This window comes from Hyla sarda, chromosome 2, assembly GCF_029499605.1.
Source record: "Hyla sarda isolate aHylSar1 chromosome 2, aHylSar1.hap1, whole genome shotgun sequence".
Classification (NCBI taxonomy): Eukaryota; Metazoa; Chordata; class Amphibia; order Anura; family Hylidae; genus Hyla; species Hyla sarda.
The window spans coordinates 394,081,774-394,104,086 of record NC_079190.1 but is presented as its reverse complement, the minus strand read 5'-3'; the positions used below and the strand labels follow the sequence as shown (position 1 = coordinate 394,104,086).

The 22,313-nt window shown below is 45.0% G+C and overlaps 1 long non-coding RNA gene across 1 annotated transcript in view; it reads left to right on the top strand.

Annotated features, from left to right (window-relative positions):
• Positions 1–21,328, top strand: part of LOC130356765 (uncharacterized) — a 46,034-nt gene extending 24,706 nt beyond the window's left edge. The window contains exon 4 of the long non-coding RNA XR_008888984.1: positions 21,001–21,328. This is a non-coding gene — a long non-coding RNA (uncharacterized LOC130356765). The remainder of the gene's footprint in view (positions 1–21,000) is intronic.
• The last annotated feature ends 985 nt before the right edge of the window (positions 21,329–22,313 follow it).

Here is a 22,313-nt window from a genome sequence, read left to right as displayed (position 1 = left end):
AATTCAGGCCTCAAATGCGCATGGCGCTCTTACTTTGGAGCCCTGTCGTATTTCAAGACAACAGTTTAGGGACACATATGGGGTATCACCGTACTCGGGAGAAATTGTGTTACAAATTTTGGGGGGCTTTTTCTCCTTTAACCCCTTATGAAAAGGTGAAGTTGGGGTCTACAACAGCATGTTAGTGTAAAAAAATAAATTTTTTACACTAACACGCTGGTGTTGCCCTATACTGTTCATTTTGACAAGAGGTAAAAGGGAAAAACGCCCCCCAAAATTTGTAATGCAATTTCTCCCAACTACGGAGATACCCCATAAGTGGGCGCAAAGTTCTCTGGGGGCGCACAACAAGGCCCAGAAGGGAGAGTGCACCATGTACATTTGAGGTGATTTGCACAGGGGTGGCTGATTGTTACAGCGGTTTTGTCAAACGCAAAAAAAAAAAAAAAAACACATGTGACCCCATTTCGGAAACTACACCCCTCACGGAATGTAATGAGGGGTGCAGTGAGAATTTACCCCCCACTGGTGTCTGACAGATCTTTGGAACAGTGGGCTGTGCAAATTAAAAATTTTGCACAGCCCACTGTTCCAAAGTTCTGACAGACACCAGTGGGGGGTAAATGCTCACTGTACCCCTTGTTACGTTCCTCAAGGGGTCTAGTTTCCAAAATGGTATGCCATGTGGGGGTTATTTTGCTGTCCTGGCACCATAGGGGCTTCCTAAATGCGACATGCCCCCCGAGCAAAATTTGCTCTCCAAAAGCCAAATATGACTCCTTCTCTTCTGAGCATTGTAGTTTGCCCGTAGTGCACTTCAGGTCCACTTATGGGGTACCTTCATACTCAGAAGAGATGGGGTTACAAATTTTGGGGGGTATTTTCTGCTATTAACCCTTGCAAAAATGTGAAATTTGGGGGGAAACACACATTTTAGTGAAAAAATATATATATTTTTTTACATATGCAAAAGTCGTGAAACCCCTGTGGGGTATTAAGGCTCACTTTATTCCTTGTTACGTTCCTCAAGGGGTCTAGTTTCCAAAATGGTATGCCATGTGAGGGTTTTTTGCTGTTGTGGCACCATAGGGGCTTCCTAAATGCGACATGCCCCCCCGACCAAAATTTGCTCTCCAAAAGCCAAATGTGACTCCATCTCTTCTGAGCATTGTAGTTCGCCCGTAGTGCACTTCAGGTCCACTTATGGGGTACCTTCATACTCAGAAGAGATGGGGTTACAAATTTTGAGGGGTATTTTCTGCTATTAACCCTTGCAAAAATGTGAAATTTGGGGGGAAACACACATTTTAGTGAAAAAAAAAATATTTATTTACATATGCAAAAGTCGTGAAACACCTGTGCGGTATTAAGGTTCACTTTACCCCTTTTTACGTTCCCCAAGGGGTCTAGTTTCCAAAATGGTATGCCATGTGGGGATTTTTTGCTGTTCTGGTACCATATGGGGCTTCCTAAATGCAACATGCCCCCCAAAAACCATTTCAGAAAAACGTACTCTCCAAAATTACCTTGTTGCTCCTTCGCTTCTGAGCCCTCCACTGCGCCCGCCAAACACTTTTCATGGACATATGAGGTATGTCCTTACTCGAGAGAAATTGGGCTACAAATATAAGTATAACTTTTCTCTTTTTACCCCTTTTAAAAATTCAAAAATTGGGTCTACAAGAACATGCGAGTGTAAAAAATGAAGATGGTGAATTTTCTTCTTCACTTTGCTGCTATTCCTGTGAAACACCTAAAGGGTTAAAACGCTGACTGAATGTCATTTTGAATACTTTGGGGGGTGCAGTTTTTATAATGGGGTCATTTGTGGGGTATTTCTAATATGAAGACCCTTCAAATCCACTTCAAACCTGAACTGGTCCCTGAAAAATAGTGAGTTTGAAAATTTTGTGAAAAATGTAAAAATTGCTGCTGAACTTTGAAGCCCTCTGGTGTCTTCCAAAAGTAAAATCACATCAATTTTATGATGCAAACATAAAGTGGACATATTGTATTTGTGAATAATTTTTTTTTTTATTTGGAATATCCATTTTCCTTACAAGCAGAGAGTTTCAAAGTTCGAAAAATGCTAAATTTTCAATTTTTTCAGCAAATTTTTAAATTTTTCACTAAGAAACGATGCAAGTATCGACAACATTTTACCAATAACATAAAGTAGAATATGTCACGAAAAAACAATCTCGGAATCAGAATGATAGGTAAAAGCATTTCAGAGTTATTAATGTTTAAAGTGACAGTGGTCAGATGTTCAAAAAACGCTCCGGTCCTAAGGTGTAAAATGGCCTGGTCCTTAAGGGGTTAAGGACACAGCCCATTTGGGCCTTAAGGATACAGCCAGCTTCATTTTTACATTTTAGTTTTTTCCAACTCCCATACCTTTTTATTTTTCTATCCACAGAGCCATACGAGGGCTTATTTTTTCACGACCAATTCTCCTTTATAATGACATCACTCATTTTACCATAAAATATACATCAAAACTAAAAAAAATTATTTGTGTGCAGAAATGAAACAGGATATCGAAATGTTGCAAATTTTAAAGGGCTTTCTTGTCACACAGTACACTTTACTGTGAAAATGACATGCTATTTCTACTCTGAGTCAATACAATTAAAATGATACCCATGTTAACATGCTTTTCCATTATTGTACTGCTTTTATAAAAATTCAAGCTTTTTTTTATTTTATTTTATTTTTTTTTTACAAAATAGTTATGTTTAAAATTGCCCTAGTTTGACCACCTATAACTTTTTCCTTTTTCCGTATACAGGGCTGTATGAGGGTTAGAACTAGACAACATGGCAGACCGAGTGGGATGTGGTCCTGATCGCGGGGCCCCATCGGTTGGACCCTCAGTGATCTGCTACATATCCTCTACCCTTTGGATAGGGGATAAGTTCATTTTGGCTGCAGTACTCCTTTATCATAATATTTTAAAAGATTGGACTTTGCTGCATGTGGTGATACCAAATATGTTGATTGATTTTAACCCTTTAAGGACCCAGGCTTTTTCCGTTTTTTCATTTTCAATTTTTCCTCCTTAACTTAAAAAAATCATAACTCTTTAAAATTTTCACCAAAAATTCTATATGATGGCTTACTTTTTGCATCACTAATTCTACTTTGTAATGACAGTCATTTTACCCAAAAATCTACGGTGAAACGGGGAAAAAAAATGTGCGACAAAATTGATGAAAAAACACAATTTTATAAGTTTTGGGGGCTTCCGTTTTTACGCAGTACATTTTTCGGCAACAATGACACCTTATTTTTATTCTGTAGGTCCATACGGTTAAAATGATACCCTACTTGTATAGGTTTGATTTTGTATCACTTCAGAAAAAAATCATGGATACATGCAGGAAAATTTATACGTTTAAAATTGTCATGTTCTGAGCCCTATAACTTTTTTTTATTTTTCTGTGTTCATGGCGCTATGAGGGCTAATTTTTTGCGCCGTGATCTGAAGTTTTTGAGCGGTACCATTTTTGTTCTGATCAGACTTTTTGATCACTTTTTATTCACTTTTTTGTGGTATAAAAAGTGATCAAAAATGCGCAATTTTACAGGTGCCGCATTCCCCAGAACCAGAAACATGTCAGCTGCCACTTTTGAACATGCCATGTCAGCTGCTGGTGTTGGTCCACTGTGTTTTATCAAGGGCAGGGTCAATGCAGCTGCTATCAGGAGATTTTGGAGCACTTCATGCTTCCATCTGCTGAAAAGCTTTATGGAGATGAAGATTTCATTTTTCAGCACGACCTGGCACCAGCTCACAGTGCCAAAACCACTGGTAAATGGTTTACTGACCATGGTATTACTGTGCTCAATTGGCCTGCCAACTCTCCTGACCTGAACCCCATAGAGAATCTGTGGGATATTGTGCAGAGAAAGTTGAGAGACGTAAGACCCAACACTCTGAATGAGCTTAAGGCCGCTATCGAAGCATCCTGGGCCTCCATAACACCTCAGCAGTGCCACAGGCTGATTGCCTCCATGCCACGCCGCATTGAAGCAGTCATTTCTGCAAAAGGATTCCCGACCAAGTATTGAGTGCATAACTGAACATAATTATTTGATGGTTGACTTTTTTTGTATTAAAAACACTTTTCTTTTATTGGTCGGATGAAATATGCTAATTTTTTTAGATAGGAATTTTGGGTTTTCATAAGCTGCATGCCAAAATCATCAGTATTAAAACAATAAAAGACCTGAAATATTTCACTTGGTGTGCAATGAATCTAAAATATATGAAAGTTTAATTTTTATCATTACATTATGGAAAATAATGAACTTTAGCACAATATGCTAATTTTTTTTAAGAAGAACCTGTACATTTATGCCCATTGTCGTTAAGCTGTTTAAATAAAGACAGTAAAAAGGAATATGTAAAAAAAAAACATGTTTAGCATAAAAACTTTATTTAACCCCTTAAGGACACATGACGTAATGTAACGTCATGTGCCCGCTCCCGATCATAGCGGGTCGGGCCCGGCCTCTAACAACGGCCGTGGCTAATAGCGCACGGCATTGATCGCGGTGCCGCACGCTATTACACCTTTAGACGCGGCGTTCAAAGTTGAACGCCGCGTCTAAAGTGAAAGTGAAAGTATGCCGTGAAAGTATAGCTCAATGGGCTGTTCGGGATAGCCGCAGCGAAATCGCGGCATCCCAAACAGCTTACAGGACAGCCAGAGGGTCCCTTCCTTCCTCCTCGCTGTCCGATCGCCGAATGACTGCTCAGTGCCTGAGATCCAGGCATGAGCAGTCAAGCGGCAGAATCATCAATCACTGGTTACCTATGAGAAGCCAGTGATTAATGTAAAAGATCAGGTCCCTATGGGACCTATAACACTGCAAAAAAAAAAAAAAGAAAAGTGAATAAAGATCATTTAACCCCTTCCCTATTAAAAGTTTGAATCACCCCCCTTTTCCCATAAAAAAAAAACACAGTGTAAATAAAAATAAACATATATGGTATCCCCACGTGCGGAAATGTCCGAATTATAAAAATATATAGTTAATTAAACCGCACAGTTAATGGCGTACGCGCAAAAAAATTCCAAAGTCCAAAATAGTGCATTTTTGGTCACTTTTTATATCATGAAAAAATGAATAAAAAGCGATCAATAAGTCCTATCAATGCAACGGTAACGCTAAAAACTTCAGATCACGGTGCAAAAAATTAGCCCTCATACACGCAAAAAAAAAAGTTATAGGGGTCAGAAGATGACAATTTTAAACGTATTCATTTTCCTGCATGTAGTTATGATTTTTTCCAGAAGTACGACAAAATCAAACCTATATAAGTAGGGTATCATCTTAATTGTATGGACCTACAGAATAAAGATAAGGTGTCATTTCTACCGGAAAATGTACTACGTAGAAACGGAAGCCCCAAAAAGTTACGTAACAGTGTTTTTTTTTTTCAATTTTGTCTCACAATTATTTTTTTTTCTGTTTCGCCGTAGATTTTTGGGCAAAATGACTGACGTCATTACAAAGTAGAATTGGTGGCGCAAAAAATAAGCAATCATATGGATTTTTAGGTGCAAAATTGAAAGAGTTATAATTTTTTAAAGGCAAGGAGGAAAAAACGAAAATGCAAAAACGGTATAACCCTCGGTCCTTAAGGGGTTAAATAACAGGTATTTTTTTAATCACACATTCCCTTTTGACAACTGCATATAAAAGCACTGGAATCTACAACGCTAACAAAGATATATAGTGTTTGTGCATTGCTCCTTCTAGCCATTTTTTGTCTTTTGTAGAAAATTATTCAGTAGGGGTGCTTCAGGTAAAACATTTTTTTTTTGAGGCGTGCCCCAAGGTGGAAAAGGTTGGGAAACCCTGGTACAAGGTAAAGATAATAGCCTTTAATATATAATCACCTGCTCCTGTGTTGCATATAATCATTCAAAGTCACAAGCCCAAAGTCTTCTAAAACTGAAGAAGAGTTATTACACAATGTTTGGTCCAGGCTTACATAGACCTCAACCCTTGACCATGCCAACTCAAAAAACACACTAATCTACTTGTATCAATATTAGATGATCCTCTCCTATGTCAACTTTATTTTATTGTGCATACCATTTGTTAAATTAGTCACATTTTAAAGAGGTACTCTGTCCCTAACACATCATATCCCCTATCCAAAGGATAGGGGATAAGATGTCTGATTGCGGGAGTCCTGCCACTGGGGACCCCCACAATCTTTCACTCCGCACCCACCTTTGCGAGCTCTCCGCAGCGCCGGAGGCTCCGAGTGTGCAGCATGTTGACCACAGGGCCGGAGTATCGTCACAACCCTGCCCCCGTGTGATGTCACACCCCCTCAATGAAAGTATATGAGAGGGGGCGTGACGGCATTACTCTACCCACCACTGCTAATTTCCCAACCTCCTCTAAAGGAAGTTCCTCAACTAGACGGCCGTCACGCCCCCTCCCATAGACTTGCATTGAGGGGGCGAGGCGTGACATCACACGGGGACAGAGTTGTGACATCACGATACTCCGGCCACGTGGCCGTCACGCTGCACACTCGAAGCCTCCAGCGCTGCGGAGAGATCGAAAAGGTGGGTGCTGAATGACAGATTGCGGGGGTCCCCCAGCGGTAGGACCCCCACGATCAGACATCTTATCTCCTATCCTTTGAATAGGGGAAAAGATGCATTAGGTCCGGAGTACCCCTTTAAATATTCCCAAAGGTGTGATGCTGTTGGTTTATTTTGTGGTTAACACTGGCCTGTTCATAGTGTACAGATGGCGTACACAACGGGTTTTGGCCTTGACGACACTTTCAGTTATGCAGTTTAATTTTTAATTTTTCTATCCACAGAGCCATGTGATGGCTTGTTTTTTGTGCGACCAATTGTACTTTGTTATGACAACTTCGATTTTACCATAAAATGTACAATGCAAGCAAAAAGATATATGTGGGGGGGCGTTTGAAACAAAAAGCTTTTTCGTTTTTATGCAGTGCACTTTACAGTTAAATGGTTAAATGTAATCTTTATTCCGTGGGTCAATACGATTAAAACAATACCCATATTTACTTAGCTTTTCTAGTATTGTACTGCTGATAAAAAAAAAAAAGTCAAACTTTCAAGTTAAAAAGTGCTCTATTCTGACATCTATATATATTTTTTATTTTTCTACATTATTCCGGTAAAAGGGAAATTACTTTTTTTTTTTACACTTTATAAGTTCCCAAAAAGGAATATTACGTGCCATCATTAGATTTCATTCACTATTTTAGTGCTAGCACTGCTCAGTGATATCGTCACTCTGCTTATACAGCCTAACTCTGCCAGACGGTTTAAAAAGAGATATTATATACAGGGGCGGACATATCACTTGTTCAGCCGGTTCTGCTGCACAGGGGCCCAGCGTGTTAGGGGGCCCACCTAGTAGCCCAGGTCACAGCCTGGGCCTCACAGACTGGGCCCCTGCAGGGCCCCCTGCCAGTACTTCATACTCTATGCTGCAGCAACAGGTCCCGGACCTGCCGCTGACAGCAGTAATTTACCTCGGCCGGAAGAGACGGACAGGCCAGGGGCTGATGGGACAGACGTGCCCCGCGCAGGCACGCACGTCTGTTCCAAGCCCCTGATGTCACGTGTCATGGCCTCTGACCCCGGCAGAAGCGACAGGAGCAGCAAACCCTCCCGCCTCACACGGCCGCATCGCTGAGCAGATAAGGTGAGGAGAGCGACGGTCGGGTGCAGGGCGGTGGGGGGAGGGGATTGTAATGATGAAGAAGAGGACAGGAGGGGTGTTGAAGAGGTTGGTGGTGTAATGATAAGGAGGATTGGGGGTCTGGGAGAGCGTAGTGTTGATAAGGAGGACCAGAGGGGGGGTCAGGGGTGTAGTGATTAGGGAGTTTAATGTTGATGAGAAGGACTGGGGGGGTGTCAGCTGTGTAATATTGATGAGGTGCTTAAGGTATATGAGGTGATGAGGAGACTGAGGATGGAGTGCATGGGGTGTATGGGGTGAAGAGGATGGAGTGCATGGGGTGTATGGGGTGAAGAGGATGGAGGGCATGGGGTGTATGGGGTGAAGAGGATGGAGTGCATGGGGTGTATGGGGTGAAGAGGATGGAGTGCATGGGGTGTATGGGGTGATGAGGAGACTGAGGATGGAGTGTATGGGGTGATGAGGAGACTGAGGATGGAGTGCATGGGGTGTATGGGGTGATGAGGATGGAGTGCATGGGGTGATGAGGATACTGAGGATGGGGTGCATGGGGTGTATGGGGTGATGAGGAGACTGAGGATGGAGTGCATGGGGTGTATGTGGTGATTAGGAGACTGAGGATGGAGTGCATGGGGTGTTTGGGGTGATTAGGAGACTGAGGATGGAGTGCATGGGGTGATGAGGAGACTGAGGATGGAGTGTATGGGGTGATGAGGAGACTGAGGATGGAGTGCATGGGGTGATGAGGAGACTGAGGATGGAGTGCATGGGGTGTATGTGGTGATTAGGAGACTGAGGATGGAGTGCATGGGGTGTTTGGGGTGATTAGGAGACTGAGGATGGAGTGCATGGGGTGTATGGGGTGAAGAGGATGGAGTGCATGGGGTGTATGGGGTGAAGAGGATGGAGTGCATGGGGTGTATGGGGTGATGAGGAGACTGAGGGTGGAGTGCATGGGGTGATGAGGAGACTGAGGATGGAGTGTGTGGGGTGATGAGGAGACTGAGGATGGAGTGCATGGGGTGATGAGGAGACTGAGGATGGAGTGCATGGGGTGTATGGGGTGAAGAGGATGGAGTGCATGGGGTGTATGGGGTGAAGAGGATGGAGTGCATGGGGTGTATGGGGTGAAGAGGATGGAGTGCATGGGGTGTATGGGGTGAAGAGGATGGAGTGCATGGGGTGTATGGGGTGATGAGGAGACTGAGGATGGAGTGCATGGGGTGATGAGGAGACTGAGGATGGAGTGCGTGGGGTGATGAGGAGACTGAGGATGGAGTGCGTGGGGTGTATGGGGTGATGAGGAGACTGAGGATGAGTGCGTGGGGTGTATGGGGTGATGAGGAGACTGAGGATGGGGTGCATGGGGTGATGAGGAGACTGAGGATAGAGTGCGTGGGGTGTATGGGGTGATGAGGAGACTGAGGATGGGGTGCGTGGGTTGTATGGGTTGATGAGGAGACTGAGGATGGAGTGCATGGGGTGATGAGGAGACTGAGGATGGAGTGCATGGGGTATATGGGGTGAAGAGGATGGAGTGCATGGGGTGTATGGGGTGAAGAGGATGGAGTGCATGGGGTGTATGGGGTGAAGAGGATGGAGTGCATGGGGTGTATGGGGTGAAGAGGATGGAGTGCATGGGGTGTATGGGGTGAAGAGGATGGAGTGCATGGGGTGTATGGGGTGAAGAAGATGGAGTGCATGGGGTGTATGGGGTGAAGAGGATGGAGTGCATGGGGTGTATGGGGTGAAGAGGATGGAGTGCATGGGGTGTATGGGGTGAAGAGGATGGAGTGCATGGGGTGTATGGGGTGATGAGGAGACTGAGGGTGGAGTGCATTGGGTGAGGAGGAGACTGAGGATGGAGTGCATGGGGTGATGAGGAGACTGAGGATGGAGTGCATGGGGTGATGAGGAGACTGAGGATGGAGTGCATGGGGTGATGAGGAGACTGAGGATGGAGTGCATGGGGTGATGAGGAGACTGAGGATGGAGTGCATGGGGTGAATGGGGTGATGAGGAGACTGAGGATGGAGTGCATGGGGTGTATGGGATGATGAGGAGACTGAAGATGGGGTGTGTGGGGTGTATGGGGTGATGAGGAGACTGAAGATGGGGTGTGTGGGGTGTATGGGGTGATGAGGAGACTGAGGATGGAGTGCATGGGGTGATGAGGAGACTGAGGATGGAGTGCATGGGGTATATGGGGTGAAGAGGATGGAGTGCATGGGGTGTATGGGGTGAAGAGGATGGAGTGCATGGGGTGTATGGGGTGAAGAGGATGGAGTGCATGGGGTGTATGGGGTGAAGAGGATGGAGTGCATGGGGTGTATGGGGTGAAGAGGATGGAGTGCATGGGGTGTATGGGGTGAAGAGGATGGAGTGCATGGGGTGTATGGGGTGAAGAGGATGGAGTGCATGGGGTGTATGGGGTGAAGAGGATGGAGTGCATGGGGTGTATGGGGTGAAGAGGATGGAGTGCATGGGGTGTATGGGGTGATGAGGAGACTGAGGGTGGAGTGCATTGGGTGAGGAGGAGACTGAGGATGGAGTGCATGGGGTGATGAGGAGACTGAGGATGGAGTGCATGGGGTGATGAGGAGACTGAGGATGGAGTGCATGGGGTGATGAGGAGACTGAGGATGGAGTGCATGGGGTGATGAGGAGACTGAGGATGGAGTGCATGGGGTGAATGGGGTGATGAGGAGACTGAGGATGGAGTGCATGGGGTGTATGGGATGATGAGGAGACTGAAGATGGGGTGTGTGGGGTGTATGGGGTGATGAGGAGACTGAAGATGGGGTGTGTGGGGTGTATGGGGTGATGAGGAGACTGAGGATGGATTGTGTGGGGTGTATGGGGTGATGAGGAGACTGAAGATGGGGTGTGTGGGGTGTATGGGGTGATGAGGAGACTGAAGATGGGGTGTGTGGGGTGTATGGGGTGATGAGACTGAGGATGGGGTGCGTGGGGTGTATGGGGTGATGAGGAGACTGAGTATGGGGTATATGGGGGTGATGATGAGACTGAGAATAGAGTGCATGGGGTGATGAGGAGACCGAGGATGGAGTGTGTGGGGTGTATGGGGTGATGAGAAGACCGAGGGTGGGTTGTGTGGGGTGTATGGGGTGATGAGACTGAGGATGGGGTGCGTGGGGTGTATGGGGGTGATGATTAGACTGAGGATGGGTTGTGTGGGGTGTATGGGGGGATGAGACTGAGGATGGGGTGCGTGGGGTGTATGGGGTGATGAGGAGACTGAGGATGGAGTGCGTGGGGTGTATGGGGTGATTCAGTGGTGTATAGTGGTTGACAGTATTATATTAATAGAGGACAGTGGTTGGCAGTATTATATTCAGGGGTACAGTATTTGGCAGTATTATATTCGGGGGTACAGTGGTCGGCAGTATTATATTCAGGGGTACAGTGGTTGGCAGTATTATATTCAGGGGTACAGTGGTTGGCAGTATTATATTCAGGGTACAGTGGTTGGCAGTATTATATTCAGGGTACAGTGGTTGGCAGTATTATATTCAGGGTACAGTGGTTGGCAGTATTATATTCAGGGTACAGTGGTTGGCAGTATTATATTCAGGGTACATTGGTTGGCACTATTATATTAATAGAGTACAGTGGTTGGCAGTATTATATTCAGCGGTACAGTGGTTGGCAGTATTATATTCAGGGGTACAGTGGTTGGCAGTATTATATTCAGGGTACAGTGGTTGGCAGTATTATATTAATAGAGTACAGTGGTTGGCAGTATTATATTCAGGGGTACAGTATTTGGCAGTATTATATTCAGGGGTACAGTGGTTGGCAGTATTATATTCAGGGGTACAGTGGTTGGCAGTATTCAGGGGGTACAGTGTTTGGCAGTATTATATTCAGGGGGTACAGTATTTGGCAAGGTTATAATGATTATTGTCATCATACAGAGGATGAGGATCTACTGACAAATTAAGGAACCAATGATGTCCAGGTGTCAGACTCTGCAGAGAAGATGGAAGAAATCCTGGTGTCTGGACCAGATGAAGAAGAAAAGTAAAGACAACAGAGAAGATGTCACTCAGGTCAGTGATATCATTGTGTATTTTCCTAACTGTCCCATCAGAGCTGTAGTCACTTCAGACATGATGCGAGTTGCAGCTTTCCAACATCTGGGGAGCCACTTGAACCAAGGTGATTGGTGGGGTCCCATGAGTCAGACCCCCACCATAAAAATGGGCTGTTTATTTTAAAATGCCTGGGCCTATTTTTGGTCCCAGTCTGGCCCTGCCTGTAAGTCACTTCTATCACTAAGGATAAGAAGGCAAGGAACATGGGGTTGCCAAGGGGTGTCGTGCTAAGTCCAGGGGTGTGAATGTAAAGGGGAGCACTGCCCTCTGCCTCCCAGCTAGATACGGGTCAGGCTGACCCATGGGAGTACTCACTGGGCCGCACACTGAGAGGGACAGGGGCCACCCGTGGTGGAATTGGCAAGTGGCGACACTACACGCGCGGGGTAAGTGGAGGCCCTCCGGTGGGGTCTAGGTACATGAGGGGGCACAGTGCTGGGGGGGGGGGGCCAGGCACACTCTTTGCACAGGGGCCCTCTGCTGTCTGTGTCCGCCCCTGATTATATATATATATATATATATATATATATATATATATATATACACACACACACACATTATGCATTCTTTCTCCAGTCGATCTTAGCAGCATCTTCTGGTATTTCTTTAGACCTTGTACTTTATAAGCAAGCAGCTGGTAAAATGGTGGATGGAGGGTATGTTGCGTCTTGCCTCAGTGACTCCAACAGGAGAACGTTTATCCTGTTCACGTAAACTAAACCCAATACACTGGCTTATAGTGTGGGTGAACAGGAGTCAAAAGAGGGGTCACTTAAATATGTCCAGTAGGTCCAGAGATATGTCCCCCAGAAGATCCTCTGCTAAATGTATTGGGTTTAGTGTGGGTGAACAGGCTGACCGTTTTCCTTTAAAGGGGTTGTGCGCTGCCCTGCATTTCGGAGCTCCACTTGCAGCGTCCAGAAGTTCATTACTCCGAACGCTGTGTACGGGCTTCTGTGTTCGCGGCCGCCACCTTGTGACGTCACGCCCGCCCCCTCAACCAAAGTCTATGGGAAGGGGGCGTGACAGCGGTCGCGCCCCCTTCGCATAGACTTTCGTTGAGGGGGCGGGCGTGATGTCACGAGGGGCCGGGCGTGACGTCACGAGGGGGCGGCCGCGAACACGGAAGCCCACACACAGCGTTCGGAGTAATGAACTTCCGGACGCTACGAGCGGAGCTCCGAAAGGCAGGGGAGCGCACAATCCCTTTAAGACTAATGTTTGGGCAGTGGCGTAGCTATAGAGGTCACAAAGGTCGCCTTTGCGACCGTGCCTCCCAGCCAGGGTGGCCCGCAGTGGCAGGTATGGATGACAGGTCGTGCCCTTAGCACACCTTTATTTGCTTAGAGCAGGCTCCCCAGCCCCCCTAAAACTTCACCCCACCCCCACTTACACTTTGTTGACAAAGCCGCTTCTGGCGAAACGCGTCGGAGTTGTGGAGGTGAACTGGGGTGAGTCCTGTGTTTACCGGTACCAAGATTCTTCTTCTATTTGTACATATTATCATTACTATTGCTGCTAGTTATTTCATTTGCTGCTGCCATCTTTTTTTTTGCTGCTAGTATAGTTCACTGCCACTTGGCTGCTGCTATTTAATTGTTGCTAAGACCCTATGTGGTCACCCAGGAATTAGTAATTGCACATATACACCTTGTTTTATTCATTTTCACGCCATATAACTGCCCAATTCACTGCATATACCTCCCCTTTTTATATACAAAAACATTTTAATTTTTTTTATAAATTTTTTCTTTTTTTTTTAGCTTGCTGTGAGTTATTTATATTTTTCTTATATATATTCTTTCTATATAAATTTTACCTTATTCATTCCTCTTTTTTTGTCCACGGTGTGCAGTGTGTTATTTTATAAATTTTGCACAATCACAATTTCTTTTGCACATATATTTTTCTTGTGGCTAATTCTCTACACCTCTTTCTTTTCCTTGATATATGCATTCCTCTTACACATATGATTAACTCTATAATTGCAGCTCACTAGCAGTCTTATTATAATTTTTTGTATTTACTGATCATTCTTCAGTTTTATTGGTACACAGGTTGTCTCACCCCAGTATCCACCTTATACTGTGTTTATATATTTATATCTATATTTTTATATTCCTATATATACTTTTTATGAAATTGATTCTGTAGTCTCATGTTGTGTTAATGAGAGTGCATGTGTGTGTAGAATGGTATGTTCACACGGCAGAATTTCCACTGGAAATTCCACCATAATTTACTGCCTATCGACTGCAATGGGATTCTGCTGTTCCATTCAGACAGCAGAATTTCTGCGGAAATTCTGCATTCCACAAAAGTATAAGATCAATCTTATTTTTCAGAATTCCTCAATGGGACTTGAATTTCAGCAAAATTCTGTGTTCAGAGAACACAGAAATTCTGCCAAAATTATGCTCAAATTCCGCCAGAAGCTTTGCGAACAGAATTTCTGCGGAATTGCAGAAATTCCACTGTGTGAAAATACCCTAAGGCTCCCTTTAGACATAAAGCATATTTCAAGAGCATTTTGTCTTCTGTTTTGCAGACGCAAGTCCAGGCCTCAATAGAGGTCATCAAACCCATGGCATAGTGTGTGGTATTGTTTTGTATTCAGATGGCATGGTGTGTGGTAGTACTATATTCAGAGTGCGCTGGGTGTAGCAGGATTATATTCAGAGGGCACCATGTGTGGTAGTATTATATTCAGAAGGTACAGTGTGTGGTAGTATTATGTTCAGAGGGCACAGTGTGTGGTAGTATTATATTCAGAGGGCACAGTGTGCAGTAGTATTATATTCAGAGGGTACAGTGTGTGCCAGTATTATATTCGGGGGGTACAGTGGGTGGCAGTATTATATTCAGGGAGCACAGTGGGTGGCAGTATTATATTCAGGGAGCACATTTTCTGGCAGGGTTATATTCAGAGGGTACAGTGTGTGGCAGTAGGCCATGTACCATGTGATATGTCAGAAGGCCATGTACCATGTGATATGTCATGTGATTGTTACCCATGAGGTATCTGTGACAGGTGACCCAGAGACCTAGCTCCCTGCTGGTCTCCCCCATATAAGCCCTGGGTGGAGCTAGGTTCCTTCTTTGAGCTCTTCTCCTCTGCTAAGCTGAGGTCCAGTGCAGTCATGCCTAGTGTGTGTATCCAGAGTGTTGGAGACCTCAAAGTCCAGTCCTGCAGCCACCATCAATTCAAGTAAGCTAAAGTCACAGCTTTATGAGTCAAGTCGGTCCCTGTCATCTGTCAAGTCAGCGTGGTCTGCATTCCATTCTCCAGTCCTACTACAAGTCCCAGCAAGCCTTTAAGGTCTCTGAGTCACTGGTCACCTCCTTGGGCCCTGGCTGAACTGTATAGACTCTACCAACTGTCTACCCTCAGTAAAGCTACCGTTGTCCTTAACTTGGTGTCGGAGTCTTTATTGCCCCCGTGCCTAGCCCAGCGGTATACCTTCAGGTGGTTATTGGCTAAACCACACCCTGGTGTAACAATTACAGGGGGTTAATGCCATCTGCCCCATGGGTAGCAACATCTGCTCTGCACCACACACCCCGCCACCACATTATCTCCTATCCAAAGGATGTGTGGGACTCCCCGAGATCTCGGCTGTGGCACCCGCTTTCATCACTGCAAAGAGCAAACTCGCTCTGTGCATAATGACGGGCGATACAGGGGCCGTAGCATCGTGACGTCACGGTTCCGCACCCTCTGGATAGGGGATTAGATGTCTAGGGACGGTGTACCCCTTTAACCCCTTAAGGACGCAGGACGTAAATGTACGTCCTGGTGAGGTGGTACTTAACGCACCAGGACGTACATTTACGTCCTAAGCATAACCGCGGGCATCGGAGCGATGCCCGTGTCATGCGCGGCTGATCCCGGCTGCTGATCGCAGCCAGGGACCCGCCGGCAATGGCCGATGCCCGCGATCTCGCGGGCGTCCGCCATTAACCCCTCAGGTTCCGGGATCAATACAGATCCCGGCATCTGCGGGAGTTCGCGATTTAAATGAACGATCGGATCGCCCGCAGCGCTGCTGCGGGGATCCGATCATTCATAACGCCGCACGGAGGTCCCCTCTCCTTCCTCCGTGCGGCTCCCGGCGTCTCCTGCTCTGGTCTGTGATCGAGCAGACCAGAGCAGAAGATCGCCGATAACACTGATCTGTTCTATGTCCTATACATAGAACAGATCAGTATTAGCAATCATGGTATTGCTATGAATAGTCCCCTATGGGGACTATTCAAGTGTAAAAAAAAATGTAAAAAAATGTAAAAGTAAAAAAAAAGTGAAAAATCCCCTCCCCCAATAAAAAAGTAAAACGTCCGTTTTTTCCTATTTTACCCCCAAAAAGCGTAAAAAACATTTTTTATAGACATATTTGGTATCGCCGCGTGCGTAAATGTCCGAACTATTAAAATAAAATGTTAATGATCCCGTACGGTGAACGGCGTGAACGAAAAAAAATAAAAAAAGTCCAAAATTCCTACTTTTTTAATACATTTTATTTAAAAAAAATTATAAAAAGTGTATTAAAAGTTTTTTATATGCAAATGTGGTATCAAAAAAAAGTACAGATCATGGCGCAAAAAATGAGCCCCCATACCGCCACTTATACGGAAAAATAAAAAAGTTAGAGGTCATCAAAATAAAGGGATTATAAACGTACTAATTTGGTTAAAAAGTTTGTGATTTTTTTTAAGCGCAACAATAATATAAAAGTATATAATAATGGGTATCATTTTAATCGTATTGACCCTAAGAATAAAGAACACACGTCATTTTTACCATAAATTGTACGGCGTGAAAACAAAACCTTCCAAAATTAGCAAAATTGCGTTTTTCGTTTTAATTTCCCCACAAAAATAGTGTTTTTTGGTTGCGCCATACATTTTATGATATAATGAGTGATGTCATTACAAAGGACAACTGGTCACGCAAAAAACAAGCCCTCATACTAGTCTGTGGATGAAAATATAAAAGAGTTATGATTTTTAGAAGGCGAGGAGGAAAAAATGAAAACGTAAAAATTAAATTGTCTGAGTCCTTAAGGCCAAAATGGGCTGAGTCCTTAAGGGGTTAAGGACGCAGCCCGTTTGGGCCTTAAGGATGCAGAAAATGTTATTTTTACGTTTTCATTTTTTCCTCCTCGCCTTCAAAAAACCATAACTCTTTTATATTTTCAACCACAGACTAGTAAGAGGGCTTGTTTTTTGCGCAACCAGTTGTCCGTTGTAATGCCATCACTCACTTTAGCATAAAATGTATGGCGCAACCAAAAAAATACTATTTGTGTGGGGAAATTAAAAAGAAAACCGCAATTTTGCTAATTTTGGAAGGTTTCGTTTTCACGCTGTACAATTTATGGTAAAAATGACATGTGTTCTTTATTCTTTGGGTCAATACGATTAAAATGATACCCATGATAATATACTTTTCTATTACTGTTGCGCTTAAAAAAAATCGCAAACTTTTTAACCAAATTAGTACATTTAAGATCCCCCTATTTTGAAGACCTATAACTTTTTCATTTTTCCGTATACGCGGCGGTATGAGGGCTCATTTTTTGCGCAGTGATCTGTACTTTTTATTGATACCATATTTTCTTATATAAAACTTTTAATACATTTTTTATAAATTTTTTTGGGAATGAAATGTTATAAAAAAAAGCAGCTATTTTGGACTTTTTTTTTTTACGTTCACCGTACGGTATCATTAACATTTTATTTTAATAGTTCAGATATTTACGCACGCGGCGATACCACTACGCTTTTATTGGGGGAGTTTTTCAAGTTTTTTTTTACTTTTTTTACTTTTATTTTTACACTTTAATAGTCCCCATGCAGGACTATTTAAAGCAATCATTCAATTGCTAATCCTGTTCAGTGCTATGTATAGGACATAGCATTGATCAGGGTTATCGGTCATCTTCTGCTCTGGTCTGCGGGAAGGCAGATCAGAGCAGAAGACTCCGGGAAGACAGCGGAGGCAGGTGAGGGGACCTCCGGCTGCCGTGCAGGATGATCGGATCGCCGCGGCAGCGCTGCGGGCGATCCGATCATCCAATTAAGTGACCGCGATGCTGCAGATGCCGTGATCGGTATTGATCACGGCATCTGAGGGGTTAATGGCAGACATCCGCGTGATCGCGGATGTCCGCCATTACCAGCGGGTCCCTGGCTGCGATCAACCGCCGGGACCTGCCGCGCATGACGGGCATCGCTCCGATGCCTGCGTTTATGCTTAGGACGTAAATGTACGTCCTGGTGCGTTAAGTACCGCATCACCAGGACGTAGATTTACGTCCTTCGTCGTTAAGGGGTTAATCTCATGCTAAATTACCGCTGTGTTTGCTTCAGAAGAAATATCCATGGCATAATATTAGTCATCACCCTGTTGTCCATACTAACAAATTTTGATTTGTTGAAATATGGTTGAATTCCAGCGTGCCGGATTAAGTACCCCCTTACCTTTCCTTAAATGAGCGCTGTCAGATACAAAACCTTTTGATATGTTGTAAAGCATGCAAAATCAATATGTTTTGCAATTCCTTTCATTAGAAAATTTTCAGTATTTCATACTGAAAAAGCCAGTCAAACAACTGCCCCCCTGCCTGCTTGGACACATACTAGTCCTGCTGTGTCCATGCATCACCACCTATGTCATGGACACACTTCCTTGATTGACAGCTGGTAGCGCAGGGCTCACAACTGGAGGAAAAATCCTCCCACTGCCAGCTTGTTTCCCGCTACTGTCAGTGAGGACAAGCTGGGAGTTGTAGTTTTGCTAATGCTAGGGGAGATGTGAGCAGATAGCATACTGAGGGAGGGGGCGGAGACCTGCACAGTGAGGCCATGCCCCCTCCATTTAAGAGGAATTCAGACTAGTGAGCTAAATTAAAAGTGTAATAAAAAAATAAAGGTGCTAGACACATAAAAATTAGATGTACATTATCAGGATAAGGTACTGAGTGATATATATTTAAAAAAAAAAAAAAAATTGTTGGATCTGACGGGTATGCTTTAAGTAGTATCCCCCTACACTTTGTTATTATTACTATTATAATTATTATTATGTGAATAATAAATACTTTATGCACTGCTTTTTTCACAACAGTTGGTGTACCACAAAAAAGGCACACCTGAACTTAGCATATTCAGCAGGTTTCAGAAGGACAGTTTTGTTGCTGTAATTGTTTGAGCGCCTACTGGTCAACTTTTCACCTGCAAATAGGGGGAGATTTATCAAAACTTGTGGGAAAAATTGGCCAGTTGCCTCTTATTATTTAAAAGGTCTCTGAAAAAAAATGATCTGATTGGTTGCTATGCTTTGGTCAACTTTTCCTCAGTACAGGGTTCGATAAATCTTCCCCACAGTTCCTACATTTGTGCCCTGGCCACTCCATCCAATCCAAAGAATAGAGGCTGTGATGTCTGATCGCTGGGGGTTTGACCACTGGGAACCCCTGCGATCTCCGGGCCAACACCCCCTCTATTCATGTTTAAAGGGGGGGGGGGGGGCGTGACGAGCGGACAAACCAAACCCCCCCCCCCCGCAATCATACATCTTATCCCCTATCCTTTAGATGTCTAGGCGTGGAGTATCCAATTAATGCCCCAGACCGAAGAGTGGTCCCAGACCTGGACATAAAAAAATCTAATTTTTACCAATCACTAAGGAGGGCTCCGGCCTTGTGCATGTAGACACAGCTTGCCATGCTATCAGGTACAGGGATTCAAATCCCTGTATTTACTGAGGTACAGTGGTCCCCCCCCCCCCCCCCCGACATACGATAGTTTCAATATACGATGGCCCCTCAGAGCCCATCGTATGTTGAAGGCAGCATCAACATACTGTGGTGGCCCAGTACAGGAGTTGCAGCCCTGTATCCTAGCTGCCCTGTCAGGCAGCCTCCATACAGTGTCCCGTGGGCCCCCTGCACCTGTTCCTCTTGTTCCTGTGCTTCTATGCCTATGTTATGCTGTGTGTTGTATATAAAAGTGTTATAGCTTTAAGAACAGTTGACATGTGATTAAGGCTGCTTTCACACTATGAGCATTTTCTGTGTAAAAACGGACCTTTAATAACAGATGAAATAACGGGTGCTAACGGCTGAATAAATATTCATCCGTTAAGACCCCTTATCCCTCATGTATGGTCAAACACCTCTGCCTACAGACTCCCACGGCTGGGACTACTACTACTCCCATCATGGAACAGACTTGAAATTCCCTGGCTGCAGGAGTCTGCAGACATCTGGGGAGGCTACATTAGTGCTTGTACTACAACCCCCATCATGGAACAGACTCTGTTCCATGATGGGGGTTGTAGTACAGGGGCTGAGGGATTGATCGCACTGGGTTTCACTTCTGAGACCCGATGCAATCAAAAGTTATTAAACAGGGGAGCGGGCGGCATGATCCGCAACCCTGCGATGTATAAGTGTGTTTTAACTCTCATTTTTTAATCCCCCACGGGAAGCCCTGAATGGCCGGTACTGAGGAGCCAATCAGGGCTCTCAGCGAAAGATTGAAAAATGAACTTTGGGATTAGCAGGGGCCATATCTATATTAAAAGCTCTATGGGGGCAAGATATATAGCGCTGCAGAGGGGGCAGATATATAGCCTATATATCTAGCCCCCCCGTCTGCGCATTAAATATATACCCCCGCAGCCCATGTGTATGCTTCTATATACCTATGCCACTGCAACGCTATATGTGAAAAGCATTCTAGTAGCAGCATCGGCCGCCCGATGCTGCTGATAGAAATACTTTTCATACATAGTGCTGTAGTGGCATATGTATATAGAAGCACTAGGGGGGCAGATAACGCTATATGTCTGCCCACCACAGCTCTTCTATATACATATGCCCCTGCCACCGTATGAATGAAAAGTATTTCTATTAGCAGCGCATAGAGCCGGCTCCCGACACTATGCGCTGCTAATAGAAATACCTTTCATTCATATGGCAGCAGGTGTATATGTATATAGAAGCACTGGGGGGGGGGGCAGACATATAGCGTTATCTCCCCCCCTACTGCTTCTATATACATATACACCTGCTGCCATATGAATGAAAGGTATTTGTATTAGTCTCCCCCATATAAGCCTTGGGTGGAGCCTCAGCTCTCTCTCTCTCTTCCTGCTTAGGTGAGTTGCAGCAAGGTCAAGTCCTGCTAGAGTGTGTCTGGAGTCCAGAGGAGGCTTCAAGTCTGTCAAACAGCCACGGATTCTCAAGTCCATTGCCCCACAGGTCAAGTCAAAGCCTGGTAAGCTACAGAAGGGGTGAAGTCAGTCAGTCTGTCATAGTCAAGTCAGTCCAAGTCATCCTGTCTCAAGTCAGCGTGGCCTGCATCCAAATTGTCCAAGTCCACTATGAGTCCCAGCAAGCCCTAAGGTCTCTGAAGTCACTGGCCACCTCCGTGGGCCTAGCCAAGCTGTATAGACTGTTACACCTTTCTTACTCAGTAAAGCTGCCTTTGTTCCATAACTTGGCGTTGGAGTCATTATTTGCCCCATGCCTAGCCCAGGATCCAGCGGTATTCCTTCGGGTGGTGTAGAGCAGTCGTCTTCAACCTGCGGACCTCCAGAGGTTTCAAAACTACAACTCCCAGCATGCCCAGACAGCCTATTTAATTGCTATTTAATCATGCTGGGAGTTGTAGTTTTGCAACATCTGGAGGTCCGCAGGTTGAAGACCACTGGTGTAGAGGATAAACCACGCCCTGGCGTCACAAACACAAGGGGTTAATGCCATCTGCCCCTAGGGTAATTCCATCTGCTCTCATCACACCCTCACCACAAACTGATGCTGCTGTATGTCTGGCCATGGCTAAAACGGTTTTCCGGCAGCGCTGACTGCTTCAGCAGTCACCAGATGTCCGTTTAACTGGTTCCAGCTGATACCTGTAGCTGGGGGCCATGGTTAAAGCGAAACTGTCACCTCCATACAGGTACGGAGGTGCAGTTACCATTGCATAGAGCAGAATGTGAAGTAAAAGTAGGTGCTTTTACTCAAATTTGCCACGGTCTGTGAAGGAAACTTCTTACTTTATTCTGACGCTGGTCTACAGTCGGATGGGCCGGCTGACTCCAGCAGCAGCACGCCCCCTTCTGCCTCCTTTCTGCTCCTAGCATGGAGCACTGCACATCAATGATGCAGGATCAGCATGATTGACGTGCTCCGCGTCATGCAAGGAGCGGAGAGGAGGCGCGGAGGGGGCGTGCTGCTGTGGGAGTTGGCCGGCCCATCCGACTGTAGACCAGCGTCAGAATAAAGTAAGAAGTTTCCTTTACAGACCGCGGTGAATGTGAGTAAATGCACCCCCTTTTACTTCACATTCTGCTCTATGCAATGGTAACTGCCCCACCTGTACCTGTACGGAGTTGACAGTTGCACTTTTATAACCCTTTAGATGTCAAGGGTCAAGCTGACAGCAGTGTCTAAAGGGACCTTAAAACAC